This window comes from Eumetopias jubatus, unplaced genomic scaffold, assembly GCF_037043125.1.
Source record: "Eumetopias jubatus isolate StellerSeaLion01/CBP00866 unplaced genomic scaffold, mEumJub1_p1.0 scaffold_4, whole genome shotgun sequence".
Taxonomy (NCBI): Eukaryota; Metazoa; Chordata; class Mammalia; order Carnivora; family Otariidae; genus Eumetopias; species Eumetopias jubatus.
The window spans coordinates 72,557,942-72,581,732 of NW_028274810.1; the positions used below are offsets into that span (position 1 = coordinate 72,557,942).

At 40.5% G+C, this 23,791-nt stretch overlaps 2 pseudogenes; both read left to right on the top strand.

Moving 5' to 3' along the window:
* Nucleotides 1-15,089: 15,089 nt before the first annotated feature.
* On the top strand, nt 15,090-15,826 carry LOC114224145 (metaxin-3 pseudogene; annotated as a pseudogene).
* A 725-nt stretch (nt 15,827-16,551) lies between these two features.
* Nucleotides 16,552-16,851, top strand: LOC114224168 (ubiquitin-ribosomal protein eL40 fusion protein pseudogene; annotated as a pseudogene).
* The last annotated feature ends 6,940 nt before the right edge of the window (nt 16,852-23,791 follow it).

A 23,791-nucleotide genomic window follows, 5' to 3' on the forward strand; every position in this document is an offset into this window, starting at 1 on the left:
AAGTCAATTCTCTTGCTTTTCTAAATTAACCAAATAAATAAAAATCAAAGTCAGACAAGACATCGCACCTTGTACCACCCACCTCAAAGAAAGTGTTATGAAGCTTGGTGGTCATCTTTGGGGTTGGAGGCCACTTGTCCAACATCCAGGCCTACTGTTCTGACCCATTTACCGGGTAACCTGTAAGGTCAGAGAGGTGCTTGGCTCAAAAAGGGGTTCTCCAGTAGGTCCAGGTTGCAGTGCAAGCTGTGTTAGCAATTCGGCCTGATTATCCAACAGACCCAAGGATCTGGGAAATATTTCGTGACAAGGATCTTATACCTTCAGGTAATCCCAAGGGGAGAACCACAGTGCGGGCACCCAGGGTTCCGAGTCAGGCTGTGATCCCGCCTGCACACGAGGCACCACCACTTGGAAAGCAGTTTCTGGCTTACAACTGGGCCCAGTAGAAACTGAATCCCTGACCATGAGACATTAAGTGTGAGACTGAAACTGCGTGACGTGAACTGAGAATTATCCCATCTCCTGAGCCATCAAGGTGGGGATGCAAGTCAACATCCCATGCTAAAATGTTAGGGGTGTGTAGACCTTTCTTTTTTTTTTTTCTAAAGACTTTATTTATTTATTTGACAGAGAGAGACACAGCGAGAGAGGGAACACAAGCAGGGGGAGCAGGAGAGGGAGAAGCAGGCTTCTGGCCAAGCAGGGAGCCCGATGCGGGGCTCGATCCCAGAACCCTGGGATCATGACCTGAGCCGAAGGCAGACGCTTAAGGACTGAGCCACCCAGGTGCCCCTATGTAGACCTTTCTTCTTTTCCATTATAAATACTTAATGTTCTAAGTTTCACCATAATCACTGTTTTAGCTGCATCCTACAAATTATGTTACGTTTTCATTATCATTCTAATTTCCCTGCGATTGCTTCTTTGATCCATGGATTATTTAGAACTATGTGGCTTACTATATTTATAAATATTTGAGAGTTTTCTAGGTCGTTTATGATCATTGATATCTAATTTAATTCCACTGTGGCCAGAGAACATGTTCTATATAATTTCAATCCTTTTAAATTTATTGAGAATTGTTTTATGGCCCAGCATACGGTCCATTGGTGAACATACCATGTATACTTGAAAAAAATGTGTGTCCCACAGTTTGTTACAGAGTTCTGTAAATACCAAGTAGGTCAATATGATTGACAGTATTGTTCATATAATCTCCTTTATTGATTGTTGTGGTCTATTGTATCAGGTGCGGAGGGAATCGTGTGTTTCCTCCTTTAATTCTGTCCATTTTTGTTCCATATATTTTGAAGCTCTGTTATTATTATAATTGTTATATCTTCCTGGTGAATTGACCATTTATTATTATGAAATATCTATCTTTATCTCTGGTAATAGTCTTTGTCTTGAAGTTGATATTAGAGTCACTCCAGCCTTCACAAGCTTGCGGTTTGCATGGTATATCTTTTTCCGTCCATTTTCTTTCATCTTTTTGGTATGTTTACATTTTAAGTGCATCTGTTATACATATTTGAGTTTCACTCTTGTTCATCCATTTGGACAATCTCTGCTTCTTGAGACCATAGGTGTTGGATAGGTAGCAAAAAGAACAAGCTTAGGCCTGGCCTCATTTGTATCCTTTCGTCTTCTTCTCTTCTTTTTTTTTAATTTTTATTTTTTTAAAGATTTTATTTATTTATTTGACAGAGAGAGACACAGCGAGAGAGGGAACACAAGCAGGGGGGAGCGGGAGAGGGAGAAGCAGGCTTCCCGCGGAGCAGGGAGCCCGATGTGGGGCTCGATCCCAGGACCCTGGGATCATGACCTGAGCCGAAGGCAGACGCTTAACAACTGAGCCCCCCAGGCGCCCCTGTATCCTTTCTTCTTGATGATGAATGCTATTGGGCACTACAGACTTTATAGTGGACCAAATAGTGTGCAGGCCATGTTGGGCAGTTCAGTTTGCAAGGTCACCTGGTTGTCCCATGGACAAACATTCAGTCTCTATCAGGGCCCCGTCAGTAAGATAAAGCTGTTTCCCGAAGGGAGATCAGTAATTTGCCAAACAGAGCACAGCTTTCTTCCTAAATCCCAGGGGCTGCTTCTGCAGTGTTCCTCCTGGGCTTGCTATCCACTCCATCAGCATGGGACATCAACATGATTGGATCTGGTGGGTCATGGAGACCAAGTGGCCTATTTACATGGCAGCCTCGACCTACTGGGCCATTTTCCTTTGTTCTGGATTCCTCTCAAAGCTGACAGCCTTTCAGGTCACTCAGTAAATGAGTTGGGTGCAAGACATCCAAATATGATGTATGCTCCTCAAATATCCAAGAAAACCACCAAGTACCATATTTCAACCAATCAAAGTCACCATCAACTGAAAAGCACACCTTCATTTATATTCCACCATGAAGAATTTTTAAAAAACACTATCAATTAAGCCATAATATACCATTAATTATAAGATGAATTCTCATGACAGAGACGTTAAAATGTGAAGAAAAAGCATTGTGAATGTACGAAATGCCACTGAACTGTTCAGGTTAAAATAGTTAATTTTACGTTATGTGAATTTTACTTTAATTGTTTTTTAATGTGAACCGGTGAAATAGTATTCTGCCCCTTTCATATGGTAAGAGGGTGTAAGGTGAAGCAACATGTACGTAAGAGATTCACTACCTCCAGAAACACCCCTGCAGTGTATTTTCATGGGGTTTACTTTATTTCATTGAATCTAAGATGCTGTATCCTGGCACATTTTTTTTTAAAGATTCATTTATTTATTTTAGAGAGAGAGCGTGCACAGGGGGAGGGGCAGAGGGAGAGAGAATCTCAAGCAGACTCCACGTTGAGTGTGGGGCCTGACGTCAGGCTCAATCTCACAACCCTGAGATCATGACGTGAGCGGAAACCAAGGCTCAGACGCTTAATGGACCACACCACCCAGGTGCCCCAGGCACATTCTTGATTTACCAGAAGGTGTCAACAGAAGGCTATCACAGAACTATGTCACTATTTCTTCCTGCTGACAAGGATTGTCAGGAGTCACTCATTAACCTCAGCAGAGGAAGAAAGAAGAACTTCTGTCAGCAAAGAGGTTCAAGGGGGTAGAATTTTGGATGCTCCAAGTCATCTGAATACTTTCTTTTCTGATCAGTGCTCCAATATTCACATAAGAGACCTGGCAAGGCTGTCATTTTACCTGATAATTTACTACAACTATTCTCGGTATCACACTGTAGATTTGATTTTCAATTCTAATCAGCCCCATGACTGCAAGAGATAAGTTATTTTTATCATAGACATAGAAAGTCAATGGTTTGGGACTTGTCTTGGGCCAAAATTTCAGGATATTGAGCTTGACATTCTTTTTCTTTACTCTGTCCAAAAAGAAACCCCTTATCACTGCAGTTCCCAAAGCCCCCTGCCCTCATGCTGCTCTGTAGCAGAGGTCATTTGGATCCCCAAAACTTTGCCTTCAGTGCAACTTTCATTCAGGTGATAATCGATCGCAGGTGATAATCTATTAGCGGCAGGCCCAGGGCTGCCTTTGATATTAGCTGGGTTTTCACTGCCCCCCCCAAAAAAACCCAAATTCATGACTGTTCTGATAACAACGTCTTTATCAGTTAAAGGCATAATTTTTAGTTACATCTTCTAGTAAAAACAAGCAGCCAAAATTGTTCCAAGAAGAATTAGGAGACTAAATAGAGCAATAACCTTAGAAAAACTAAAAATATAGTTATTGAGCTTCAATTTTAAAAGGTAACAAACAGGCTGGAAATTACAAAGAGATAAGTTCTAGTTGACCTTCAAGGACCAGAATATTCCTCATTTATTCAAATTGACTTTAAAGCGTATAAGAAATTGAAATTTTTCTCAATTCAAATTATGAAAATAGCACAATATCAGAACCTAAAAGAGGAACGCTTTGAAGAATACATAAATCTCACCTTATATAAACAATTTAAGGAACTAAGAAAAGGCTGAACATTCTGCTCACCAGTCAGGGTACAAGGTGGGGCAGAGCTGGAGGGTGGGAAAAGCAAGTTACACCAGAGGTTGGAAAAACCATGTGAGGCAAAGAACTTGCATCAAGACTAGGACTGAAATACATTCATGTGGGTGATTTAGCTCAAGAAGTCTGATCACTGGATGTCATGGAACCTGGTGAGGGATGGCTTCTCCCAAGAGCATGCCAAAATAGCACAAATGATGGCTGAAATCCTGAAGGATATGGGGATTACAGAATGTGAGGCAAGAGTTATCAATCAGGTGTTGGAGTCTGCCTTACAGTTCAGGGGCACCTGGGTGGCTCAGTCAGTTAAGTGTCCGACTCTTGATTTCAGCTCAGGTCATGATCTCAGGGTCATGAGATTGAGCCTGGCCTCAGGCTGCACTAGGCATGGAGCCTACTTAAGATACTCTCTCCCTTTCCCTCTGCTCTTCCTCCTGTGCTCTCTCTCTCTCTCTTTCTCTAAAATAAATAAATAAATAAATATATCTTTAAAAAAAATGTGCCAGGATCATAGCATCTTAGATTCAATGAGTATGCGCTCTCTCTATATATATATAAATACTTTAAAAAGAATATATGTCAATTTAACTTATTATATTAATAATTTTAAATTTTAAAATATGACTGTCTTAGTAAATTCAATACCCATTAATGATCTAAAAGAAAAAAGTCTCCTAGCAAACTAGGAAAAGAACAGCCTTAATTTGATACACTATTTGTTTTTAATAAAGCAATGATAAAAACCTACAGCAATGGGGCACCTGGGTGGTGCAGTCAGTTAAGCATCTGGCTCTTGGTTTCGGCTAGGTTGTGATCTCAGGGCGGGGGGGGGGGGGGATGGGGGAGGGTGGGTGAGATGAAGCCCCACTGGCTCCATGCTCAGTGTGGAGTCTGCTTGGGATTCTCTCTCCCCCTCCCTCTGGCCCTCCCTCCCATTTGGGCACTTGCTCTCTCTCTGTCTCTAAAAATAAATAAAATCTTTTAAAACAAAACAAAACCAAAAACAACAACAACAAAAACCCCACAGCAAATGCCACACTTACTGGTGACACAATAGACACATTCCAATTGAAGTCAGGAGTAAGACAAGAATGACCTTTATCACCATAACTATTCAAAAAGGGTGTCAGATGTTCTCTCCAATTCAAGAAGGGAAGGAAAGCAATAAGAGGCATAAGCATTAGAAAAGAAAGAGGCAAATTGTGATTATTTACAGATGACACTATTGCTTACTTAGAAAAACCTAAAAAAATCAATTGACAAAGTATTAGAATAAGAGAATTCAGCAAGGTGACCACACATAAGATCAAAGTGCAAAAATCAATAGTCTTCCTATATACCAGCAATAACCAATTAGAAAATGTAATAGCAAATAAGATTACATTGACAATAGCAACAAAAACTATTAACCACCTAAGAATAAACCTAAAAAATAGAATTTATTTCAGGCCCTTAAGGATAGTACAAAATTAGGAAATCCATCAACCCAATTAATCATATTAATAAATTCAAATTGAAAGTTATACAATCATATTATATAGCAGCTGAGAAAATTCAAGAACCATTCCTGGAAAAAACACTAAGTAAAACAAGAGGCACCAGACATTTCTTAACTATGATAAAGAGTTAGTCTATTTTCCTTTTCTAAGAAACTAAGAGCAAACATCATATTAAATGGCTAAATGCACTGCCATTAAAGTCAGGAACAGGGAAGGCAACGACCATCGCTGTCCCTCAAAATTTGTTTTGTGTAAAAATGAAACAGAGGATTTGAAAATGGGAGTAACAGGAGCACGTGGGTGGCTCAGTCGGTTGAGGGTCCCACTCTTGGTTTGGCTCAGGTCATGATCTCATCATTTTTGGGACCGAGCCCTGTATTGGATAGTCTGCTTGATATTCTCTCCCACTGCCCCTCTCCCCATGCACGTGTGTATGCTCTCTCTCTCAAATAAATAAATAAATCTTTAAAAAAAAGAAAGAGAAAATAAGAGTAACAACTTCATATAGCAGATCTCATTCCAGAGACTGCCAAAATAGAGAGGGGAATGCTCCCTCTGTAAACAAGACTAGTTTGATTTCATATTATACAAATAGGATGGAAATTGAAATCACACTCAGAAACTGATACTGATCAAAAGGGTCTTACTTTCTCTTTTTTATTTTTATTTTTTTTAAAGATTTTATTTATTTATTTGAGAGAGAGAGAAAAGAGTGAGCAGGGAGAGGGGCAGAGGGAGAAGCAGACTCCCCTGCTCAGCAGGGGGCCCAGTGCGGGGCTCAATCCCAGAACCCTGGGATCATGACCTGAGCTGAACACAAACACTTAACCGACTGAGCCACCCAAGTACCCCAAAAGGGTCTTACTTTCTTTTTTTCCTATCAAAGCCATTGCCAACCACTATCCAGATTTTATTCATACTGTTCCTGTCCTCTGCTTGAAGGAAAGATTTTTAAATTACCCAAACAGTCCTAAGACCCAGAGCTGGTTTGGGCAATGGGGCAATGTGGGCGATGGGGTAATGGGGGCTGGTGGCAGAAAGGAGGGTCTGAAGTGTAGCCAAGCCCCGAGGGCACAAATTCTGTCACACCAGTGGAGGTGGGGCTCTGGCACCTTTCACTACTCTCTTCATGCTCATGCTCACAAGTGGTGGCACCTTTTTATATCCTATCTCAACTCTTACCTTGTTTTAGATACTGAAGTCTAGGTTTATTCCTTTTTTTAAAATAATTTTAGACAGAGAGAGTGGGATAGAGGGGCAGAGGGAGAGAGAGGGAATCTTAAGCAGGCTCCAGGCTGAGCATGGAGTGCAACGCAGGGCTCGGTCTCACAACCCTGTGATCATGACCTGAGCTGAAGCCAAGAGTCAGACACTTAACTGACTGAACTGCTCAGGCACTCCAAATCCTTTTTTTTTTTTTTTAAGAAGAAGAAAGGAAACCCCACCAAAATGGGTTCTAAACAAAGTTGGAAGTGGGGCTTTTAAGCAGGGGGTTTACCTAAGTTACACATTTGCTTTCCATCTCCAAGAAAGAACAAACATAGGTTGCATTAGAGCAGAAGAGCAGAGTCAGTTGGAGGTGTGATGAGAGGCTATTTTGACTCATGAAAACAGTACTGTGGGTTAAGGTCCTTGAGAGGCATACTCTGGAACAGAGATATTATAATATCTGTTAGATTGTACTCTTGGTACCAATATCTGCAGCAGAAAAGAGAAAAGCAGGTTTGGGCTTTTCTATTATTTACATTATTGTATTAGTTTGAGGGAGAAGTTGGATTGTGATAAAATCCCAACAAGGCCTCAGTTGGCCCCATGAGGTGCTCTGAAGGTGAAATGGCCCTTCAGAGTTGTCTCTAGATGGAGCGAGGGGACCAGGCCCTTGAATTCCCATCCCAACAAGTCATCAGATGTGGGCTATCCTGGGGAGAGGAATGACCTGAGTGAGGAAGGAGATTGAATTACTTATAAGTAAAAGGATATCAGTTTTGCATCAATGTTTTCCCACCAAAACACTTTATACCAGAAGACAATAAAGTAACATCCTCAAAATACTCAAGAAAATATGGGCCAAGCATTTTATATCCAGCTAAAATGACCAGAAAGTATAAAGGCCATAGACAAGTTGTTACGAACATGTGAAAATTCAGCAAATGTTCCCATGAGATCATTCCTGAGGAGTCTACTAGAGAATGACCTTTATGCAACTGTGAAATAACTAGAAAAACTTCAACATGAAGATTGGCAGTAAACACTGAATTTATTTAGTTGTAGAACTAAAAGCAAATGTCAAGGGTAAGGGCGACAGAATGGCATGTACTTATTATGTACTCTGACAATGTAGATAAAGTGCATATCAAAAATGGGGAAAGGGAGAATATATGAAAAATAGGATAAGCTCACCACTGCCTTATAGTTATTAAGAGTGAATAATAATATATCACTTTAACTAGATGTCAAGGAGAGGAAGCAAAAGGTGAAGAAGTTGGAACTTGTTAATTTTAATATTGCTCAAAGTAGGGGACCAGTGGACCGTTATCTAAAAAAGGAAGGAAATGATATTTTGCAAAGGTATTATCATGAAAGTAATAATTAGAACAAAATATAGAACTCCCTATCCAAAAGAAATATTTTTGAAGTTCAAAAGAAAGAGAAAAAAAATCAGATGACCATATAGTGAAATACTTTAAACTTTTTTTTTAAGGTTTTATTTATTTGTCAGAGAGAGAGAGCACAAGCAGGGGGAGCGGCAGACAGAGGAGAAGCAGACTCCCCATTGAGCAGGGAGCCGATGTGGGACTCGATCCCAGGACCCTGGGATCATTACCTGAGCCTAAGGCAGACGCCCAACTGACTGAGCCACCCAGGCATCTCTATAGTGAAACATTTTGAATTGAATAAGAAAAAAACATGTTGGTCTTTATCAAAATATAAATGAGGCAAACTCACATATTAAATAAAAGTATTTTCAAATCGTCAAAGCAAGGTCTAACCCTGCTACAAAGTCTAATCCCCAAAACAGACAGACTGAGACTGTTTAAAAATAAAAGGATGGACAGACAAATATATACCAGGCAAAATATAAAACACAGAAAATGCAAGGGTCATGTCTGTCTGTCAAGTTAGAATTATGACCAAGAAACATTAAAAAGAAAAAGAAGGGCTTTTTATAATGCTACTGGCTAAATTAACAATGGAGATACATATCCGCTTCATAACACAGCAATCAACTTTCGTAAAGTAAAAACTACAGGAAGTGCAGATGAACTAGAAACACATCAACAAAAGAAAAGTTTAACACATTACTTTCAGGCAAAGACAAATCAAGTAGACCAAAAAAAAAAAAAAAAATGAATAAGGATTTAGGAAACCTAATCCAGTGCTACAGAAAATGTGGTTAGAGACAGGTGTTAGTTCATGAAGTGTGGTTACCAGATGCCGTGCGACAGGAAGCTTGCCCCAAATGTAAATCAGTGTGCTACTTCCTTCATGGAGAAAGTCTTGCTACCAAAGCAGGGGATCAGCTGAACTATTATGTGCTTATAGTGACAGAGTAGACTGGCTACTTTGAGTTGCCCCGACCTACCAACATAATCAATATGGTAACTCTTACAAATATACATCAAACTCTGAATCCCAATATTAGGGAATATACCTCACTTTGAAGTGCACATGGAATGTCCATATGGGTATCTCAGGCCATAAAGAAAAACTGCAATAAAATGCAAATAACACAAACAGTGCTGTCTGACCCCAATGCTAGAAATTGATAGTGCTAATAATCAAGTTTCTTCCACTTGGAATTTTTTTTAAGATTTTATTTATTTATTTGACAGAGAGAGACATAGCAAGAGCAGGAACACAAGCAGGGGGAGTGGGAGAGGGAGAAGCAGGCTTCCCGCGGAGCAGGGAGCCCGAGGTGGGACTCGATCCCAAGACCCTGGGATCATGACCTGAGCCGACGGCAGACGCTTAACAACTGAGCCACCCAGGCGCCCGGAATTTTTTTTTTTAATGCACATACTTTTAAGTGATTCCTGCAGAAAAAGGGAAAACGAAAAAAATAGAATTCTCGGAAATACTGCTACTAAAAATGAAATCATTCCATCTGAATACATGATCTACAGTAAAAATCATTATTAGAGGAAAATTCATACACTAGATACCTATATCGATGAAATGAAGGTAAATGAAACATTTGATAGAAAAAGATCAAAGGAAAGCATAAGGAAGGGATTATTAAGAGTGAAAAATTAGTGAATTAAAAAAACAGAAACAGAGTAAAAGTAGTACATACATAAGAAAGCCTATCATTTGAAAATATTAATAATGTACACAAACAATTAGATAATTTTTTCTTGAAGAGAGAAGTACAAATATATAAGCTTAAATGATAAGGGATATGTGGCCACCAAAATGTAGCCTACTGTTTATATAATTTTATGGAAATAAATATGAAAATCTCAATGAAATACATAATTTTCTAGGAAACATAATTTACCAAAACTGAACCCAGTAGAGACATAAAGTCTCAATGGACAAAATTATGTAGAAATACACATTTGTAAAACAGAAACCCAACAAAAAAGTATCAGATCAAGATGGCTTCACAGAGGATTTATACTAAATCTTTAAAGAAAAGATCATCTGAATGTTACTTCAACAATTCTAGAGCATAGAAGGTGAAGAAATACTTCTAATTTCTTTTTTGTGAAACAAAGTATAATATTGATAGTATTGATAGTAAATGAATAAAAAGGGTGAAGCATTAGCAAACATAACTCAGCACATTAAATAAATACACAACTTATTTCAGGAATGCAAAGATCATTTAATATTAGGAAATCTGTTAATATAATGTATCAAATTTATACATGTAAGGAGAAAATGAACTAATAACATCCATAGACCCTGAAAAGGCATTTGACAAATTCAAAGCCCATACATGTTAAAGACTCAGTGAAATAGAAATTGAGGGATACTTTCATTATATATCTTGACCCCAAATTTAGCATCAGTATTAATGGGCAAACACTAGAGTTTTTCCTGTTTGTGATATAATAAACAATAAATTTGGTTTTTGTCACAGGTTCCTGGCACAGAGCTTCAAAAACCCTTGAAATTTCCTGAATGATAAGAATGTCTTGTTATTCACGAGTCCCTTGATACTTAAGTTTATAAACTTAATACTTTATAAACTCAATACTTGAGTTTATGCTAACAAGATGATTCGTGGCAATGATTCATGGGGAGAGGAATTTGATAGCTTCAGGATGGGGGCTAGGGCCAGAGGAAACAACCGTGCTATTAGTGGGTTGGAAATCTCAGCAATCCCCCCCAACACACACACATACCAACCTTGGGGAAAGGGAGAGGGACTGGGGAGAGAGTTCAGTCATGAAGACAATGATTTAATAATCCTGGAGCACAAAGGAGCTTCCCCAGTCGGTGAACACCTTGATAAGCTCGGAGGGTAGCAGGCTTAGATTCTGTAAGGAGAAGGCGGGGAAACTCTGTGGCCCAAGCCCTTCCTCTCGAGATCTTGCCCTATGTACTCTTCATTTGGCTGTTCATTAATATCCTTTATAATAAAACGGTAACTGTAAATAGTGAATTACCAACCTGAGGAGGTTGTAAGAAGCCCCCAGTTTGTAGCCGGCAAGGCAGAAGCGCAAATGGCTTAAGAACACCACCCAGGATTTTCTTTTTTTCTTAAAGATTTTTATTTATTTATTGAGAGAGAGAGAGAGAGAATGAGAGATAGAGAGCATGAGAGGGAAGAGGGTCAGAGGGAGAAGCAGACTCCCTGCTGAGCAGGGAGCCCGATGTGGGACTCGATCCCGGGACTCCAGGATCATGACCTGAGCCGAAGGCAGTAGCTTAACCGACTGAGCCACCCAGGCGCTCCACCACCCAGGATTTTCAACCAGCATCCAATGTGGGGTCAGTCTTGTGGGACTGAGAACCTTCACCTGTGGGGTCTTCACAGACCCCCTGTGGGGAGTTATGGTCAGAACTGAACTGAATTATAAGACACTCAAATAAATAAATAAATAAAATCTTAAAATATAAGACACTCAGTATCAGATACTTGGTTTGGAACTCACGGCAAAAATCAGAAACAGACAAGGATGGTCACTATTTTCACACAAGAAAAATCAATTAGAGGCATAAGAATTTAAAAAGAAGAGATAAGATTACATACATGTGCAGATGATATGTTTCTAGGAAACTTGTAATGAATGAAAACCTCCTATGAATAGTAAAAGCATTTTGTAAAGTAGCAAGATATAAAATTAACATGCAGAAATAGTTTTCATAACCACTTAGAAGAAACAGTAACAACAGTAACCACTTGGAAGAAATAATGGGAAAGAAGATCCCAGATCCCATTTACAATAGCAGAAGCAAAATAAAACAAAATGTAGGCACAAATTTAATGCGAACTGTGTAAAATCTATGAGAAAAACCATAAAACATTCTTACAGGACAAAAAGTAGACTTGAACAAATGGGAAAAGATGCCATATTTTTGATCAGAAGAATCAGTATCAGAAAGATATCAACTTTCTCCAAGTTAAAATTTACAAATTTAATGTGACCCCAATAAAAATATCCAAGTTACTTGGGGATAGTTAAGCATCTGTCTTCGGCTCAGGTCATGATCCTGAGGTCCTGGGATCGAGCCCCACATCAGGCTCTTTGCTCAGTGGGGAGCCTGCTTCACCCTCTCCCTCTGCCTCTCCCCCCCCCCCCCCGCTCATGGTCTCTCTCTGTATTGCTCTCTCTTTTAAATGAATAAATTAAAATCTTTAAAAAAATAAAAATAATAAAATAATAAAAATAACCAAGTTACTAGTTTTTTTTCTGGAGCTAGACAAGTCGATTATTATTTATTTTGGAAAATAAATACAAGACTAGCCAGGAATCTCCCCCTTGCCCCCCCAAAATAGCAATGGGCATCTACCCATACATCGAAACATTTATAAAGCCCCTGTAATTAAAACATTATACTATCGGTGCATAGACAGATGACTAATAGAAGAGAATATAAAATCCAAAGATAGACTCCAAAGGCATATGGAAATTTAGCGTTTGATAAACAAATGGTGTTGGAACAACTGATGGCCATGTGGATAAAGATAAAACTGGATTCACTCCTTGCACCTTACACCAGGATAAATTCCAAATGGATCAGATATCTAAATGTAAGAAAAGACTGAGTCATACAAATACTAGAGGAAAGTATAGGTCAATTTCTTTATGACCTATAGGAAAGAGGAGGACTTTCCCAGCTGTGATTCTATACCTGAAATCAATAAAGGAAAATGGATAAATTTGCCTACCTCAAATTTAAAAAAAATTAAATGCCTGCTCAAAACACCATCAGCAATGTCAAAAAGTTAAATTAAAAAATGGGACAAAACTGGGACGCCTGGGTGGCCCAGTCAGTTAAGCGTCTGCCTTCGGCTCAGGTCATGACCCCAGGGTCCTGGGATCGAGTCCTGCATCAGGCTCCTTGCTCAGCAGGGAGCCTGCTTCTCCCTCTGCCTGCCACTCCCCCTGCTTGTGCTCTCTCTCTGACAAAAAAATAAATAAAATCTTTTAAAAAAATAAAAATCAAGAAAATTAAAAATGGGACAAAATTGTAACTAATATCCCAAAGGGCTAATATCCCTAATATATACTGATTTTCTAAATAGTGAAAAGAAATTCAAATCCTAGTCTAACAACCCAGTAGAAAAATGGGAAAATTATAGAAAAATAAATGCAGGGGCCCCTGGGTGCTCAGTTGGTTGAGCATTGCCTTTGGCTCAGGTCATGGTCCTGGGGTCCTGGGGTCCTGGGGTCCTGGAATCAAGCCACACATCTGGCTCCTTGCTCAATGGGGAGTCTGCTTCTGCCTCTCCCATCCCCCCCAACTCCTGCTCTCTCTCTCACTCTCTATCTCAAATAAACAAACAAAATATTTTTTTAAAGATTTTATTTAATTTTATTATTTTTTTTAAAAAACAACTTTCTTTTTTGTAGCTTTTCTTTTCTTTTCTTTTTTAAGATTTTATTTATTTATTTGACAGAAAGAGACACAGTGAGAGAGGGAACACAAGCAGGGGGAGTGGGAGAGGGAGAAGCAGGCTTCCCGAGGAGCAGGGAGCCCGATGCGGGGCTCAATCCCAGGACCCTGGGATCATGACCTGAACCGAAGGCAGACGCTGAATGACTGAGCCACCCAGGTGCCCCTTTATTTATTTTTTTGAGAGAGACAGAGGGAGAGAGCACAGAGGGAGAGTGAAAGGCAGACTCCCTGCTGAGCAGGGAGCCTGATGTGGGACTTCATCCCAGGACCCTGAGATCATGACCTGAGCTGAAGGCAGAGGCTTAACCAAGTGAGCCACCCAAGTGCCCCAACAAATAAAATCTTTTTTAAAAAAAGAAAAATATTGGAATATATAAATGTCCATGGGTTCATAATGTTAATAATTTTTTTTAAAGGTTTTATTTATTTGACAGAGAGAGACACAGCGAGAGAGGGAACACAAGCAGGGGGAGTGGGAGAGGGAGAAGCAGGCTCTCCGCCGAGCAGGGAGCCCGATGCGGGGCTCGATCCCAGGACCCTGGGATCATGACCTGAGCCGAAGGCAGACACTTAACGACTGAGCCACCCAGGCGCCCCTCATAATGCTAATAATTTTTTGAAACCTCATCGCTACATGCTGATCCTTTGTGATTCATTGTTTTGAATACCTATTGCTGCATAATAAGCCCACCCCAAAATGTAGTGGCTTAAAAAACCCAAAAACCTCATTGACCACCCCTGGACATTGCTAGAGTATGATCTCGTTATTCTGAAAGTTGAATTTTTTTTTTTAGGGGAAGGATCCAAGTGCCTTTCCTGCATGTCTTATATTTCAGACTGTTGGAATCAATGATGAGAGAAAGTAATTTATAGAAAAACCACAGTTAATAAATGCCAAAAAAATGGTGGAAACAGAAAAATCACTATTTTGCACTCCTTTATGAAATAATGGATCTAGGCAATGGTCATCAATTATTATTAAAAGTTTTGGGTGGGGACGCCTCTGCCTACAGCTCCCCTTGCTTGTGCTCTCTCTCTCTCTGACAAATAAATACAATCTTTTAAAAAATAAAATAAAAGTTTTGGGTGGAAAGTTGATGACAAACTTTAAACCAGGCTGGAATCTCCTGAACTCACTGATTAATCTCAACCTCACTGCAAGTTGGACAACGCCCTGTGCCTCCTGATCTGATGTGGTAGAACCTATAGTACACCACTTACAAAGTATTCATGACAAAAACAAAGATCATCAAACCTCTAAATGCAGGTATCAGTTTATAAAGCATATGGAGGATAGAAAAATATGTTAAATGACATCACAAGATTACAAATCTAAATCCATAATGTGAGAAATCCCACATGACAAAGTACCCAGTTTCTTCAATAAATAAATGGCATAAAACAAAACCAAAATGAATCCAGTAACAAAGAAAGAGTGGTCAATCTATTTGATTGATAGAGATTTAAGAGTGGCGAAGTTCAGCCCCAGCAAGATGGTAGCCTTGGAGCTCAGCTGCTGGGGAAATAGTGGTCGGGAGGCCGTTCTCACTGTACACAGTGAGTCCCTGGTGATGATGGGTTAGGACAAATTTTCTGGTGCACTCTTGAAATCAGTATCATAGATAATATACAGAGAGGTTCAAGAGGAGAGGTACCAATTTTGACCACCGACGACATTACTTCTCAGCTGGCAAAAACACTAAATTTTTTAAGAACACAAATACAAATCTGACTATGAACTCTCGGCAAAACAGGGGGCAGGTGCACTGGCTTACATTGATCTCCTAGAAAAAAAGCTGCTTCTAGCAGTTTTTCCACATTCTTTATTGGGACTGACAATTCTTTACTGTGACAAAATTCTTGGGTGTGCTTCATGAATTCCTTTTCTCTTCAGTTTGATCCTGCCTAGAAAACTGTCCTAGGGAGCACTGAACATAGTATTCTCCTAATAAGAGAGCCTCCACTCTTCCACCTCTGAGAAGCAGAAGCACATATACACAATATGCCAAGGGGTGCCTAAGCCTCCTGGCAAACAGATTGGGAACATCTCTGTTTTTCTTTGGAGAGACACCTACTTTGGGTGTCTGCGTGTTTGGTTTTCTTGCACCTCTTTACAAAGTGTGATTTCCTAAAGTTCGGTTATAAGAACATTTGAAACAGCTCTTCCGCCTATGTCGCTTTTGCGATGACATCCTAAAGTCATTTTCAACTTGGCCTTGGAGATGGGTGACAATCTTCACCAAAGCCTTCCACTTCCTCCCGGGAAAACTGCCAACACAAGAGTGGCTTCTCGCACAGGAAAAAAGCAATTCCTTACAATGACTGTCACCCTGCTCTGTGCCCAAGTGTTTGCCCTGGAGTCACCTGATTTTGCAGTAATATCTTACACTAACGTATGCGAAGGCAAAAAGGAAACACTGCTTGTGTATGTATAAGAAAGGGTTGTGTTTTTTTTTTTTGGTATAAGACTTTAAACCAAAGGGAACTTTCTCTGCCATCTTTTTTTTTAATTGCATCAAATATCTGTTAAACTTTTAAAAAGCTTGTATTCTAGTTTGGCAATGCACTTTATATAATATCAAGATGAACACTGCATGAAATTAAAGGGAAACAAAGAAAACACATAGTGTGTATATGTATGTGTATGTGTATATATATATATATATATATATATATTTAAGATCTTTTATTTATTTGGCAGAAAGAGAGAGTGCTCAAGCACAAGCAAGCTCCCACCTGAGCAGGGAGCCCCATATGGAACTCAATCCCAGGATTCTGGGATCATGACCCTACCTAAAGTGTCATGACGCCTAATGACTGAGCCACCCAGGTGTACTTATTTTTTAAAAAATAAAAAAAAGATTCTTCCTCTTCAAGGAGGCGGTCTTGAGGCAGACGCAGAGTTGCAGATCTTTGTGGAGACCCTAGCCGGCAAGACCGTCACCCTCGAGGTGGATGGAGCCCAGTGACACCACTGAGAAGGTCAAAGACAAAATCCAAGACAAGGAGGGCATTCTGCCGGCCCAGCAGCGGGGGATTTTTGCGGGCAATCAGCAGGAGGACGGCGGCACTGTCTCAGACTACAGTATCCAGAAAGAGTCTGCCCTGCACTTGGTGCTTCGCCTGCGAGGTGGCATCATGGAGACTTCTCTTCACCCACTGGCCCAGAAATACAACTGCGACAAGATAATCGGCAGACATGTGACGTTCGCCCGCACCCCGGCGCTGTCACCCCGCTTCAAGAAATGCAGCTAACGCCAGCAATCTGGCCCCAAGAAGAAGGTCAATTAAGGCCCCTGCACCTGCTCTTCCTTGGCTGTGGGAGCGGCCTCCTACCCCAGGCCCAGGCCCTGGGGCCTCAGTCAAGTTTTCCTTTCATTGACTGGAGCAGTAAAAGATAAATAAATAAATAACAATGAAAAACCTGCCTTCATCTTGGCAGGTTTTTGCCTTTGGTTTGCGTGTCTCTAACTAAAAGCTACCGTTCTGTTCTGAATGTGCACCTTAATTTATTCAAATTCACTTATTCATTTATCAGTTTTCTTACACCAGTCTGAAAGTCTAATACATGGCTCTTCAGCGAAGCCTTTTTTGTTCGGTTTAGAAATGTCTATTTTAGGAACTAGGAAGAAATACAAATTACTTCAATAGAAAGCCTGTATTTAACTTTTTTTAAAAGAGAGGCTAAAGATACCTACCAACCAAATGCAATATGTAGATTATGTTTAGATCCTGATTTAAATAAGCCAACTATAAAAAGACATTTTGAGACAATTGGGGAAAACTGAACACAGACTGATTTTGAGATGAATTAAGGAATTATTAATTTTGCTGGGTATAATAAAATTATGGTTATGTTATGGTTATAAAATTAATCTGTATGTGATAAGAGATTTTTACCCAAGTATTTACAAGTGAAATGATATAATGTCTTGGATTGTTTTAAAATACTCTAGCAAAAGAAAAAAAACTAGTGGTGAGAAGGACAAAATATAAATAAGAGGAACCGAGTGTAGATAACCATTGAAGCTGGGTGGTGGGTGCGTGGAGGCTCAGGATTCCATTCTCTCTATGTATGTTTGAAACTTTCCATAATAAAAAGGTATGAATTCCCTCACTCACATCTCCCCTGGTGAAGCCATTGAACTCAAAAGAGCAAGATCAAGTGTTAGATCAAATAAAAGTTTTATAATATAAATTGCTTTCTTTAAGTTGCTTTCTTTGGTCTTGAAAGGCTTTTAACAGATAGAAGTTAAAATATTATGGAAAAATAAAAGACCATTGTCACAGTCTGTTAATCCCATATGCTTCCCATGAGAAGGATAAATACTTATATGGCAGTTTTATGGGATCCAGAGCCCAATACAGGAAAATTTCCCAAAGGGCTCTCTAACCCTCCATCCTTTATTTCTTCTTCATTTTGGTTTTTTTTTTTTTTAAATCAGTGGGTGGGGAGAGCAGGTGGGGGGGAAATTGAGGCATGAGATAATCTCTTATTTGACCAATTAGAGCAAAGTAAAGATGGGGGCTGGTGGCCTTTGGTTTGAGATATACTGATGTGATAGAAACATATGTACCTTAAGGCCAGGAGGACAATCATTTGAAATTGCCAGGTGAAGCTAGCTTTGCCCTAATGGAGTATCATTGAGAAAACACCTCTTCAGCAAATGGCTCTTTTGAGAACTAGCACCTGGTTTGCTACTAGACTCCAGGACAGTATAAAAACACTTAACCATGAAATATTTGGTGACTATATAGCCAGAACTGATCCCAAACCATACACTCGAGTGCACATCGTCCATTAATTACAAGTGGTACTTAGAAGACCAGGCCCAAGTCTGAACATACAGGTAAGCTGCAGGAGCTGCTTCCGTTCCCAGTACGTCCACTCCTATCATATGTCGTCCATGCTCAGCCTATACCTAGGACCTCACAGAGAGCTTCCTATGATCAGTGAGCTAAGAGGGAAAGCTTTTAGCCTTTAGAGAATACTCGGTACAGGACGCTGGCGGTGGCCAAAAGTATACTATCATACTATATGTGCCATTATATTATATTCAGAACGTCCTTGAAGGACTGTAGAGAAGAAAACTCCTTCTAGTGGGTAGACGTTCAGGTAACACATCTTGTTGTCCACTTTTCCTATTAGGGAAGCTGACCCGAGATAAGGTCCTACAGTGATACAAAAAGGGTGGCAAATTGCTAGGTGTATGGTCAGGGACTTGGAAGGGGCAAGATGAGAAAATGGATGACAAGGAAGATGGGACAAGAGGTATGTAGTTGGATTCAAGATCCTCTTAAAATTGGTCCAAACTGTAAATGTATTTATGCATCTTGTGAATCTTCAAAATGGAGGGGACTTTCCACAGTCTGGAAGACAAGAGGACCTGTTCCCTGGAGGTCAGCCTCCTCTCTTAGTCACCCCAGAACTTGCTCCATGGATTCATAAATAAAATGGGCTCAATGACATGGACTTCCCCTTACCAAGGTTGAATGTGCTTACTGCCATTACTGTTGCCCGGTGTGCCAGCAAAGTGACTAACTTTTAGCCACATGCACTTGGGGACAGTCAGGCACCTGGGGGCAGGTTGATCACATCATAAAGTGGTAGTGATTTGACCCCAAAGGAATAGACACTTATTCTGATTTTGATTTATTTCCCCTGCTCACCATGTCTCTGGAAGCACCACCGACCAAGGCTTGTTAAGTGCCTTATACAGTCCTGATATCTCATACTTACCAATAATGTTAATTTAAATGCAAAAAAAAATTGTGAATATGGAATTCCGTTAGTCATAGCTTTCTCTTATTCTTATTCATGAAAGGAAAAGAACATTTCCAATCATACCCAATAAAGACTACATCTGTAAAATTGTAATGTCTGGATTTCTCAAAAATAGCTGTTTCTTGGTTGTTGTAGAGATGCTGTTCCCATGCAGAGATATTATGTTCCAGGTAGTGGATTCCAGAACTATAATTTTTTTTCACAAAAGCATTGTGGCTCTTTTAGGCTATACAGGAAAGATAGTTGTTCTGTTTGCAGGCATCTGCTGAAGGAAGGAAGAGCAATAGATCACCATTATGTTGAATGAGACTAAGCAACCAGGAAATACAATATTATTTAAAACTTTTTAAAGCATTTGGTAAAATAGGCCTTGGAATTTTTTTTTTAAGATTTTATTTATTTGAAAGAGAGAACACGAGAGAGGGAGAGAACACGAGAGAGAGAGCACTAAGAGAAGCAGGCTCTCCGCTGAGCAGGGAGCCCCACATGGGGCTTGATCCCAGGACTCTGAGATCATGACCTGAGCCGAAGGCAGACACTTAACCGACTGAGCCCCCCAGGTGCCCCTGGAATGTTTTTTATGTAGATCGGAACAAAGGTAGAATCTATGTCTGCGATTATGAAATATTTAGCAGTAGTTGGCATGTTGGACAGTGTTGTGGCTGAATTAGGGGCAAGTGGAAATTAAGGCAAAATCATTTCATTAACAGAGGAGAAATACTGAATTACAATATAAGTATTTTTACTAACTTTGTGGCTTTCCTACAAGGTATCTAGGTACAGAAATCCTCTCATTTGATTTTTTTTTTTTTTGCTTTAAAAGTAATATAATTACAAAAAGGATACTATATTGGTTTGCTAGGGCTGCCGTAGCCAACTGGGTGGCTTAAACAGTAGAGGTTTGTTTTCTCATAGTTCTAGAAGCTGGAAGTCTGAGATCAAGGTGTGTCAGGATGGGTTTCTTCTGAAACCTCTCTCCTTGGCTTGTAGATGTCCGTCTTCTCTCCAGGGTCTTCTCTGTATATCCGTCTGTGTCAAAATCTCCTTATAAAGATACCAGTCAGATTGGATTAGGGCTCATCCTAATGTCCTCATTTTAACTTAATTACATCTTTAAAGATGTCTCCAAATACAGTCATATTCTGAGGTACTGGGGTGAGGAATTCAGCATACAAATTTGAGGGGGACACAATTCAGCTCATAACAGGTACTTTGAGAATAGATTTATCTGCAAGAAGTGGTCACTGCAGGGCTCCCCCAGTCCATGCTCTCAGTTCCCCTTTATCAGCTCTGTGCACCCGTCCTCCAGCTTCGCCATGCTTTGCGGCTAAAAGCTTACCCTTACTTGGAGCTGTCTGAGGATTGTCCTTGGGCACTGGACTCCTACTGCCCCTCCCCCTCCCCCACCCCCACAGGCCATTTCACTTCATCCCACCTTGTAGAGGGTTGGAAGTGCCTGGGAGTCTTACAAGTCCACTTGACCCCCACCCCAGGCGGCCCTTAACCAGTCATTGGCTGGGAGTACAAAAGCCTATGTCTTGGGGCGCCTGCGTGGCTCAGTCAGTTAAGTGGTTAAGCATCTGCCTTCGGCTCAGGTCATTATCCCAGGGTCCTGGGATTGAGCCCCACATCAGGCTTCCAGCTCAGCCGAGAGCCTGCTTCTCCCTCTCCCTCTGCCCCTGCCCTCCACTCCCACCCCCTGTTTGTGCTCTCTCAAATAAATAAATAAAATCTTAAAAAAAAAAAAAAAAAGCTTGTGTCTTTAGGACAGAACAAACTCTGAAGCCTAATTGTTGCCCTAGAGGTCACAGCAGGACCAGGTGTGTCTGAGACATCACACGCAACCTCACTCTTGGTCCCAGCCCCTTTGGGAAGCTACTTCACCATTCCCTCACTGGTTCTCCTGAGAACTTTCCTTAATAAGCCACTTACATATAGGTCCTTGCCTGAGAGGGGGCTTCTGGAAAAATCCTACCCAAAATCCATTTTAGCTGGTGAAACACAACAAATAATTCGACCTACTATGTCAAGACCAGAAGGAAAGAGGCACAGAAGGAAGAATTCTTGTTTTTTAAAGATCACTGAAACAGAATTTTTGGAAGTAGACACTGGAGATTTAGTCAGAGCTACTAACACAGAAGCCTCTTGCCCTGGGGGTGTGGTGTGTCCTCTAGAAATTCTCCACCAGGTCTCCTGGTGCAGATTTTTAAAGGGAATTATGACTCAATGGGTTGACAGTAAAGGAAGGATTTAATTAAAAACAGAGAGGCCCTGAGGTAACATTTGCGTTGAGAGAGGTAGAAATCACAATTAGAAATTCCCATAGCATTAAAATTTTCTGAAGACAAGGGCACCTGAGTGGCTCAGTCATTAAGCACCTGCCTTCGGCTCAGGTCATGATCCCAGGGTCCTGGGATCGAGCCCCGCATCAGGCTCCCTGCTCTGCGGGAAGCCTGCTTCTCCCTCTCCTACTCCCCTGCTTGTGTTCCCTCTCTTGCCGTGTCTCTCTCTGTCAAATAAATAAATAAAATCTTCAAAAAAAATTTTTTTTCTGAAGACAGACTTGTCAAAACTTATCAGAAATGAAACATGGCGACAGTTCCTTGGCTTAGGTGTCACCTAGTGTGTGGAAGACACAAAGACCATAGTGATCTACAGGTTCTGCCATGTGGAAATGACCTTTCAAATAAGCAGACCCAATTCATCCATGATTTTTTAAAAAGATTTTATTTATTTATTTATTTGAGAGAGAGAGAGAGTGGGGGGGTGGAGTAGCAGAGGGGGAGGGACAAGCAGACTCCACACTGAGCCTGGAGCCCAACATGGGGCTCGATCTTATGACCCCGAGATCATGACTTGAGCCAAAATCAAGAGTCAGAGGCTTAACCAACTGAGCCACCCAGGCACCTCTCATCCATGATTTTAAAAGATACACTCAGAATAGAAATATGATCAAAAAGAAAAAGAAAAAAAAAAAGAAATATGATCACACATCCCATCCTGAACTTAAAAAAAACCCTATACACTTTACCCATGAATTTTCCACCAGAATAAGTAGTTTCCTACTGATGAAGAAAGGCAACGTATTTCTTTTTCTTTTTTTAAATTAAAAAAAAATTTTATTATTAACATATAATGTATTATTTGTTTCAGGGCTACAAGTCTGTGATTCATCAGTCTTACACAACACACAGCACTCACCATAGCACATACCGTCCCCAATGTCCATCACCCAGCCACCTCATCCCACCCACCCCCCTCTGCTCCAGCAACCCTCAGTTTGTTTCCTGAGATTAAGTGTCTCTTATAGTTTGTCTCCCTCTCTGGTTTCGTCTTGTTTCATTTTTTCTCTCTTCCCCTATGATCCTCTGCCTTGTTTCTTAAATTCCACATATCAGTGAGATCATATGATACTTGTCTTTCTCTGCTGACTTATTTTGCTTAGCATAATACCCTCTAGTTCCATCCACGTTGTTGCAAATGGCAAAATTTCTTTTTTTGATGGCTGCATAATATTCCATTGTGTGTGTGTGTGTGTGTGTGTGTGTATACCTCATCTTCTTTATCAATTCATCTATTGATGGACATCTGGGTTCTTTCCATAGTTTGGCTATTGTGGACACTGCTGCTATAAACATTGGGGTGCAGGTGCCCCTTCGGATCACTATATTTGTATCTTTGGGGTAAATACCCAGTAGTGCAATTGCTGGGTCATAGGATAGCTCCATTTTCAACTTTTTGAGGAAACTCTATACTGTTTTCCAGAGTGACTGCACCAGCTTGCATTCCCCCCAACAGTGTAGGACGGTTCCCCTTTCTCCGCATCCTCACCAACATCTGTCGTTTCCTGACTTGTTAATTTTAGCCATTCTGACTGGTGTGAGGTGATATCTCATTGTGGCTTGTTTGGTTTTTTTTTAAGATTTTATTTATTCATTTGACAGAGACAGAGACAGCGAGAGCAGGAACACAAGCAGGGGAGTGGGAGAGAGAGAAGCAGGCTTCCCGCTGAGCAGGGAGCCTGATGTGGGACTCGATCCCAGGACCCTGGGATCATGACCTGAGCTGAAGGCAGACACTTAACGACTGAGCCACCCAGGCGCCCCCTCATTGTGGTTTTGATTTCCCTGATGCTGAGTGATGTTGAGCAAGTATTTCCCTGATGCCGAGTGATTTTGGGCACTTTTTCACGTGTCTGTTGGCCATCTGGATGTCTTCTTTGCAGAAATGTCTGTTCCTATCTTCTGCCCATTTCTTGTTTGGATTATTTGTTCTTTGGGTATTGAATTTGATAAGTTCTTTATAGATTTCAGATACTAGCCCTTTATCTGATATGTCATTTGCAAATATCTTCTGCCATCTGTCCGTTGTCTTTTGGTTTTGTTGACTGTTTATTGTGCAAAAGCTTTT